This window comes from Larus michahellis, chromosome 2 (assembly GCF_964199755.1).
Source record: "Larus michahellis chromosome 2, bLarMic1.1, whole genome shotgun sequence".
Taxonomy (NCBI): Eukaryota; Metazoa; Chordata; class Aves; order Charadriiformes; family Laridae; genus Larus; species Larus michahellis.
In genome coordinates, this window is record NC_133897.1 from 88,509,065 (window position 1) to 88,517,252 (window position 8,188).

Genomic DNA, 8,188 nt, shown 5'->3' on the forward strand with positions numbered 1-8,188 from the left:
GGTGCTAAGGCCATGAAAAGGATGCGTGCAACTCGTGCACCCATCCCAGTATTCAGCCACAAGAAACCCCCAATGTCGTGACAGATCTTTTGAACAACTATTTATTGTGAAACTAATCCAGATATGTAAGGAGTTTTTTTCTATGGATTCTCCAATTCATTGCTACCTTAACACTGTAAGAAACAATTCCTTGTGTAGTTTTGAGTATGCTCTCAGCAAGGAAATGAAGCTTTGTTAGGTATTCCATTATAAAAAGATTTTTCCATGGGAAACAGATGCAAGCTACCAAATCACACCCAGGAAAATTTATTTTGAAATAGGGTTTTCCATGAACTAGCAGGCTACAAACCTGATTTATTGTGTGGCCCTAGCCCTCCAATGTGTAGTATGTATACAGAGCTACCTGAAAGACGCAGAGTTTTTTTTTGAGTGGGGTATAAGGCAGGCCAAAGTTGTGAGATTCCTAGTCCTTTTATATTTACTTTTTATATTTCTGTATTGCTGGTTTTTTTTCCCTTTCCCATTTTCTTTGTTTCCTCTTCATGTATGATAAAATTAATCCTTTGGAAGACAGGGTGATCCATCTTCAGGTCCAGTTGTAACTTAGTTTTTGTTGCTGATGATCTCTTTACCCCGATTGTGTTTGCAGCTGAGAAACACGCACTAACTGCATGGTGAGTAATACTCCCTACACATCTTTCTAGGTAAGAACATTACCCAGAAGAACGACATTATCGATTTCGTGTATTTATAGGTATTGTTACAAAGGTTCGCAGATCTCAACACCACAGAGCTGGAAACCACTTCCAAAAGTAGAACCTGAGTGAAAAATACATTGACAGTACACAATTTAAAATAGACACCTGGGATGAGGAGCACACAGTTTTAGAAAATGTATTTATGGTGAAGTGAAATATTAATATTTAAGCCTATTATGGTGTATCTTCTTGAATACTTCAGTACATATAAAACCGGGGCAGTTTTTAGAGGCAATATCCCTGTGTCATTGTTGCATTCATTTATAACCAACAACTTCATGTTGCCACGTGCACAGTTTTCACCATGTTCCATAATAGAGCTTATCCAATACCTTCTGGATATGATGCAAGAAAGCATGTGAAAACTCTTAAGTCCCAAGTGTACAGGATGCTATGTTCTACCCATGCAAAAATCTCCCCCACTTACAAGAGGGATGATAAGGTTTATCTTCTTGGTTATCCTCACCAGAACTCAGAAGCTTCCTTCACCCTAAATCTGAATCAGATGAAAGAAAACAGAAAATTACTGGGTGATGGATTTTTATCAGTGCCAGTCTTTCCTTGAAAAAATACAAGAATGCCTTTTCTGGGTTTCATTCTTTTTGGCTACAGTTCCTTTAGGATGTACTTCCATTTGTATCTGAAAGTAATTTGATGCTCATCATCTGATTACTCTTAAAAAAAAAAAATAAAATCATTCCATCGTTAACTTTCCAGTAAGGTTGGTATTTGCGTATTTACCAAAAGAACTCAAGCACGTTGACGGTGTGAATCATTAACTCGTTGAAAAAAATCACAAATAAAGCCCAAAGACTCTTCTGTTGGTAAGTGGCCAAGGTAGTACAGGACAAGCAAAGTTACTGATGGAAAGGGACACTGGCAAACAGGGTCCTAGGTTTTCAACCCAGTTCTGCTGATGGATTTTTACTTGCTTTACTTCTCCGTGCCTGGATCCCCCTCACCCTTTATGTAGATAGATTAGATTTTAGTTTCTTAGATTTTTTTATTTTAATATACAGCTTCCTTGCTGTATATCATGCACAGCAGATCACAAGGAGCCTCTGCTCTCCACAGGGCCTTTTATAATATAACAGTATCCTCACTCTAAATTTCCAGGATAATATTAAATCTGTACTAAATATGAATCCAGTATTTGATGCTGGCTTGAATTCAATTGATTTGATAAGTAAAGACAGAGTGTAGAAAAACATATGCAGACTCAGGAACACAGACTTACTGTTTCTAGGAAAACATTTACAGAAACACATGGGAGTACCAAAACTCTGGTTCTACTGCATGCATTCACACACCATCACTGTGATGGAGGGGGAAAATCGTAGGGGTGTGTGTGCGCGTACCAAAGCTGCCAGCCAGGCAGCCCACCACCAGTGCGGTCCCAGTGCCCACCAGAGCTTGGCCAGGCACGGTGCGAGAGCTCAGACCTGTGTGACAGCCCATGACCTCTCTCCTATATCTCTTGGGAACGAAGGCGCAGAAAAATGGCAGGGCAAAACCAAACAAGTCAGGTGCTTGAGCAGAGTAGGATGAGGTGAGGATGGAGCTTTGGCTAGAATCACAAGTTTACAGACCACTAGAGTCAACCCAAAACCTTAACTCATCTTAGTATGGTTTTAGGTTTGAATATATTTCCCTGCTATATAAACCCTGGCTCTATACAAAGTTTTAAAAAGAAAATAATAAAGCCAGTGAGTAAGATTTCGAGGCCAGATTAGGTAAGCAGAAAGCCCTCAACATTTTTATAGAGCCTTCCTTTACAAAAGAAAAGGCATATTTCTGAAAAAATGGTCATCCAGACTGTACAAAGAAACTTAAGACCCTGTCACGTTTTAGCTTTTGCCAGCCTGGGCCTCTCTGCTTACATGAAGTCTCTTTCAAACTGAGCTGCCATTTGCTCTTTCAGATTTTTGTTTTTTCCTTTTGTCCTGTTCAACTGAAATTCTCAAGTGGTTTCACAGTGACGAAACAGTTCTACTCAGCCAAAATGGAGGAAAGCCAAAATACCCAGATAAAGAGATTTTCAGATGAGCTGGGGGAAATTCGTTATGCTGAAGGTACACTGTTATTTACAGTAGCATTTGGTAAAGTGGAACAGGCAGTAGGTGATTATTAATCATAGAAACATTAGCACTTCGGCTCTTCCATGCAACCTTTCCTCCTCTGCTTTAGTACATTGTTTCTCTACAGTCACGCTTGCTCTCGGCTACAAGTCTTAGACTTACAGGGTATTTACCATCTCAGCACCGGCAGTGATGGAGATGTTTCCTCTGCAGAGCTAAAGCTGAGGATGCTGCTGTTGTACAAAAGCAGGCAATAGCGTTATTTTAACCCAGAGCACTGAGAATGCTACAACCCACAGAGCAGAAGTCTGCTATGCAGGGTACAGCTCTGGTTTATTTAACCCAGAAAATGCTCCTGTCTGGCTTATTTGGTAAAAACCCCGTCAGTCATCTCTAAGCATCAGAGAGGGCACCAGCTGCCCCTGTGGCGATGAGCTCAGGCCTTAATGACTTTTACCAAGCAACAATTGTAAAAATCCAGCCACCTGTATACCAGCTACTTTGGGACAGTGAAATACTTGTGCTACATCAACTATACTATACTATACTTTTTAGGCTACTTACAGTACTTTTCTAGAAATCAAATTTATTAGACCTAAACTGTAATTGCTGTTCTGGCATTGAAAGTCTATTGTCCTTTCATGCTCAGAGGCTGATTTGTCCCTACCAAGCTTGAGTTTCAGCAGAGGAAGAGAGGAACTAGTAGACAGCAAGAGAGAACAATGTCCTAAGAGTAGATGTGCTGCAGCCTTCCTCCCCTGCCTCCATAAACCAGCTATTTTAAATAGACATTTGAACGCTAGGTAGTGTAAATATGAGCTTTGCTACAGGTGATAGAGGAATGGGTAATTTTCCACAAAGGATCTCCCTTCACTGGTATTATTTCTAAACTGGAGTTCAGGCTTTGCAGTCTGCACGCAGATCGGGTTACTTGATGACCATGGGGTTCCTCATGAAATCCAGAGTGGGCTCCACGCATCTGTTTATCCCTGAAATCTGAAAAATGTCTAACTTCAATAAACCACAACATCCTATGCATTCCCCAGTCACTTTGCCTGAAAAGAAGAATTAGATCCCTAGCGGCAGTGACAAAAATCACAGAAGCAACATAGCAAAGCAGCATCAGGTGAGATGGTCCACAAAGTAAAAGAAAGCCTATGGGTGCCGAGCTGCTGCATCACGCAGGGGCTGGAACCTGACCTTGTGGATTGAGACTTTCTCAAATTGCAGCAGCATTATCTCGCTCAAGACACAGAATTCATTCCCCACCACCAAAAAAATAGAGGGGGAGGTTTGGTTGGGTTTTTTTGCTTGTTTTTCAAATGACACTTCTGGACGACGGTTGTGTCTGGTCTCTCCCTTGTAAGAGAGCAGTGATAAGTAGTGATGAGAAGAGCTGTAAGAAATGAGAAGAGCTGTAAGAAAACCAGCTCCCCATCCCTCCCCCCTGCATCCCGGCTTCCTGTCGCGCATCGATACCCCTGTGCGCATTTCAGAAGCAGGCAAAAAACGATATCCAATTTGTCCGATAAGTGTTTTCTCCTCTAGAGCCCGATGTAATTGAATATTGGATGCCTAAGCAGTTCCACTATCTAATTTCCATACAATTTGTTCTTAAAAAAAAAAAAAAAAAAAAGGATTCAATTCTGCTGTTATGCAATGCCCTGTTCGAGTTAGGTTAATTAAGCCAGCACCATTAGTTGCGCAGGAAGGAGCTTTTTTTCTGCCTGGAATAAGCAGGACTGGGAGATTTGGGCCTTATATCTTCTTGGGATGATCAGTTAGAAATGTAAAATCCCAAAGGCAGTTTGCACTTGTCGACTATGATTGAATTCAGCTTGACAGCTGGCCAGCCTAATGGTAAATGTGCTAATCACGATAAAAGCAGGGCAATTAATCAGAGCCCGGCAAGGACACGGTGTTAACAGTGCTGAAAGCAAGCAAAGGAAACCTTCCCGCATTACAATACATACTTTTCTTCCCCAGGGAGCTTTTGTGTTACCTATTATGGAAATATTTACTTCGGTAACACTAGGGGGGAAATGGTGCAGTGACGCTGCTAATGGTTATAGCCTTGGTCTTTTACAAGGTAAGCAAGCGGCTATCTATACAGAGGGACGGTGTGAAAGCATTTCCTACCTCTTCTGTGAGGAGTCTCATAAGAAAACTTAAAGCAGAAAAGAATACACAGTATAATTCAGAAACTGACCTACTGCAGCAAGGAAAGACCTTTTCCTATTAAAGTCAGAGGGAATTGCTTATGGCCAGCTGTAATAATCCACAGAGTTAAAAGGATTGCTGTTGAAGCACAAGAGATTCCAGCTAATACTTCAGGTAAAAAGCTACACCTTAACCACGGCTACTTACCAGATTTTCGTTTTCGTTTTGGGGTAGAAATACACCGTTTACTTAAAGGAAGAAAAATCTTCTTGAAACAAAGGCCTGGGAAGCCTCGGTTCAATATCCACCTCCTGGGCAAGTCACTGATACACTCAGAGAAATACCTGGATGGAAACGCAACACGTGCCGCAGCCCGTCCTGCCCACCCCAGAGACAAGCCCTGGTTCGGCCTCCGTGGACAGGCGGGACCCTCTCCCTGACTCACCACGGCTGGCAGGAGGCCACCGTAGCATCACCAGACCAGCCGGTGAAGAGCTGAATGAGGAAGAGGAGCAGCAGAGACTCCTAGAAAAGGGTTTGCACCTGGGCTTTTAGCAGCTGGCTCCACTCAGGTGGCACAGCCCTAGGTAGGAGAGGGGGGGTGCTTTGAAAATTGAACACCCTGCCTGTGTTCAGTCATGCTAGCTCTGGATTTTGCTGCCTGTGGGTATAAGGACGTTGACTTGCTTGTTTGTTGTTTTTCTGCACAGAAAGTACACGGGCCTGAGACAGAGCAAATTTAGAGCAGTGTTTCATGTTTCACCCAGACTCACTGGACCTTGGGCTGATGCAAAGTCATTTGCCAAGCTATAGGAAGATTCTCATGTTAAGATATCACTGATAGGGATTCAAAGCCTCTAAGGCCCAAAGGAATCATTTTCACAAGCCAGATGGGTATCCTGCAAAGCCCAGACTGCAAAATGCAGGTCTGTGTGTGGGGACCTTGAACAAAACCTCCTCTCTCTTTTATCAACAAGCAACTGAGCTTGGACCTCCTAAAGAAAAAAACCACATAAATCCCATTAAGACCATCCAGCGTGGTAAAGCATGGGACCCTGCACTAGCTGATGACAGAAATAACAGATGACAGCTATAGAGTGGAGGTCTCTGGCCTCCGAAACAAAACACCATCATTTTCACAGCAGCAGAAGAGACCCCAGCTATCAGGGAGCCGCGTTTCTCACTCGCTAAAGAGAGGGATTGCACTTAGCCATATATAAACTCAGAAGATGACAGCTCGCAGACAAATTACATGAGGTAATAAAAAAAGTAATAGGGAACTGCCTGCCGGATTGTCATGAACAAGAGCTGTGAGAAAATGTTCACCCTGCCGGGCATTTCCAGGAGCATCAACATTCAGCTGCTCTCCCGCCGTAAAACTCTCCAGGAACCCCAGCTGTCACCGAGTGACAGTGAACAGGCTCGGCCACAGCAAGGGGACATGTACAGAAGACGCGTTCCTTCTGACAGGTACAATGCCAAATACCCACACTTTGCATGGCTAGCAACCACAAAATGAAAAAATGAATAAAGAGAGCGGGGATGCACATGGAGAGGGAGCAGCGTGTACGTGCGCACACAGAGACACTGAGGGGAGTGTTCCCGGTTTGCTCTCACGCATGAAAAGCTCAGGCAACCTGTACTGGTTCCAGGCAAGCCCTAACGATGTAGTAACAGCATCGGAGAGAGCAAACCCTTACCCGTCAGCATCACCGCTTCAGCAGCGCGCGGCTTGCTTTGCTCCCTACTGGAACACGGATTCAGAGAGTTCATTTTTTCGGGGGTGGGTTTTGCAGGCAATGCGTTTTAGCAGTTCAGAATGCATTAGGAGAAGGAGAAAGCCGGAGGATTTCCTTCTCTTCTCCCGAGGCCGCAGCCCCTCCTGGGCAAGGCTGCCGGTCCCGTTCCCGCAGGGGGAGCCCTTGCTCAAGCCAGCGGCAGCGGCGGGAGCCGGGAGCCGGGCTGCTGCCGCCGGGCTTCAGCTGCTCGTTCTCTCGGGCTTATCACATTGTGACATTTTTGGGTTGGTTTTGGGTTTGGTTTTGTTTTGTTTTGCTTTATCATTTACTTTTTATTAAACGAGCCGGTTTTATCAGCAAAATTCCAGGAGAAGCCAGGATGGTGGCGAAGTGTGGAGCAGGACCAGCAGCTCGCTGCTGGCCTAAACGTGACTAAACAAGTCATGGAGGGACTTGAAAATATATTAAAAGTATGCAAGCAAAGTTGTCAAGTAACCATGGTGGGTTTTTTTTTTTGTTTTTCTTTTTGTTTGGTTGGTTTTTATCTGAAAAAAGATCCCATTCTGCAGGAACACGTAAAACCCGATGGCATTTTGATCCCATCTCCTACCGTTGCTTGTGATCACTGGTTGACCTTTCTGTAAGATGCATTTATGCATCACTCTGTGCTCGCACAGGTGAGGTGGGCGTTACAGTCCGCCATCCGTACACGAGGAACGGTGAGTGATTGAGCGCGGCAAGCCACGTCTCCTGGAAAGAGCCAACACAAATCTGCAAATGCCATTTTCCCCTGAAACGCTGCAGGTTTCAAATTTTGTTTTATCCCGAACTAGGAGAAAACAATTTTAAAAGTGTTTGCAGAGCAGTGCTATACATCCAAATGAATCATGCTAAACCCAGTAAAATGATACATGTTGATGAACTCCAAATGTTTTATTTGGAAGTTGCTATCGTTGCATTGAATTGTTTTTAAGTGTTCTTGTTCGAACAGTGAAGGCAGACATTTTTGGAGGGAGGCTGGTCAGGTTGGTCAGGAGGCAGGTCAGACTTGGAAGGACGGGAATGTAACCCAGGTTTTATCCAACCCAAAATGAAAAGCCCAGCATTTTAAAAAAAAAGTTTTAAAATTGTTTTGAAAATATTTTTGTTCTGTGTCAGTGAAACCGATCTCATTTCACAATTCACAGGGAATTAAATAGTTTCATCTAAAAAAAATCTTTTTGCAAGAACAAAACCAGTTATATTTTTGATCCCGAAGCACCACATTTCTTGGCTGCCAGTGCAGCAGAGAACTAGATTATAATACTGAGACAGATGTTATCAATAATAGCAGGCCAAGAAATAACTACATGTCTCAGTATGAGAGAGTCCTCTGCATTTTGAATCTGGTCAGGCTATGAGGAAACACAACAGCATTCCAGGAAAAGCAAGGGCTGTGACATTAACTAATATC

General features: G+C 43.3%; 1 long non-coding RNA gene across 1 annotated transcript; it reads right to left on the reverse strand.

Moving 5' to 3' along the window:
• Positions 1–234: 234 nt before the first annotated feature.
• On the reverse strand, positions 235–5,460 carry LOC141738350 (uncharacterized). Its single transcript, XR_012585372.1, has 3 exons — positions 5,204–5,460; positions 1,186–1,254; positions 235–819 (listed from the first exon to the last, which is right to left on the reverse strand). It is a non-coding gene; the product is annotated as an uncharacterized LOC141738350 (long non-coding RNA).
• Positions 5,461–8,188: the final 2,728 nt, after the last annotated feature.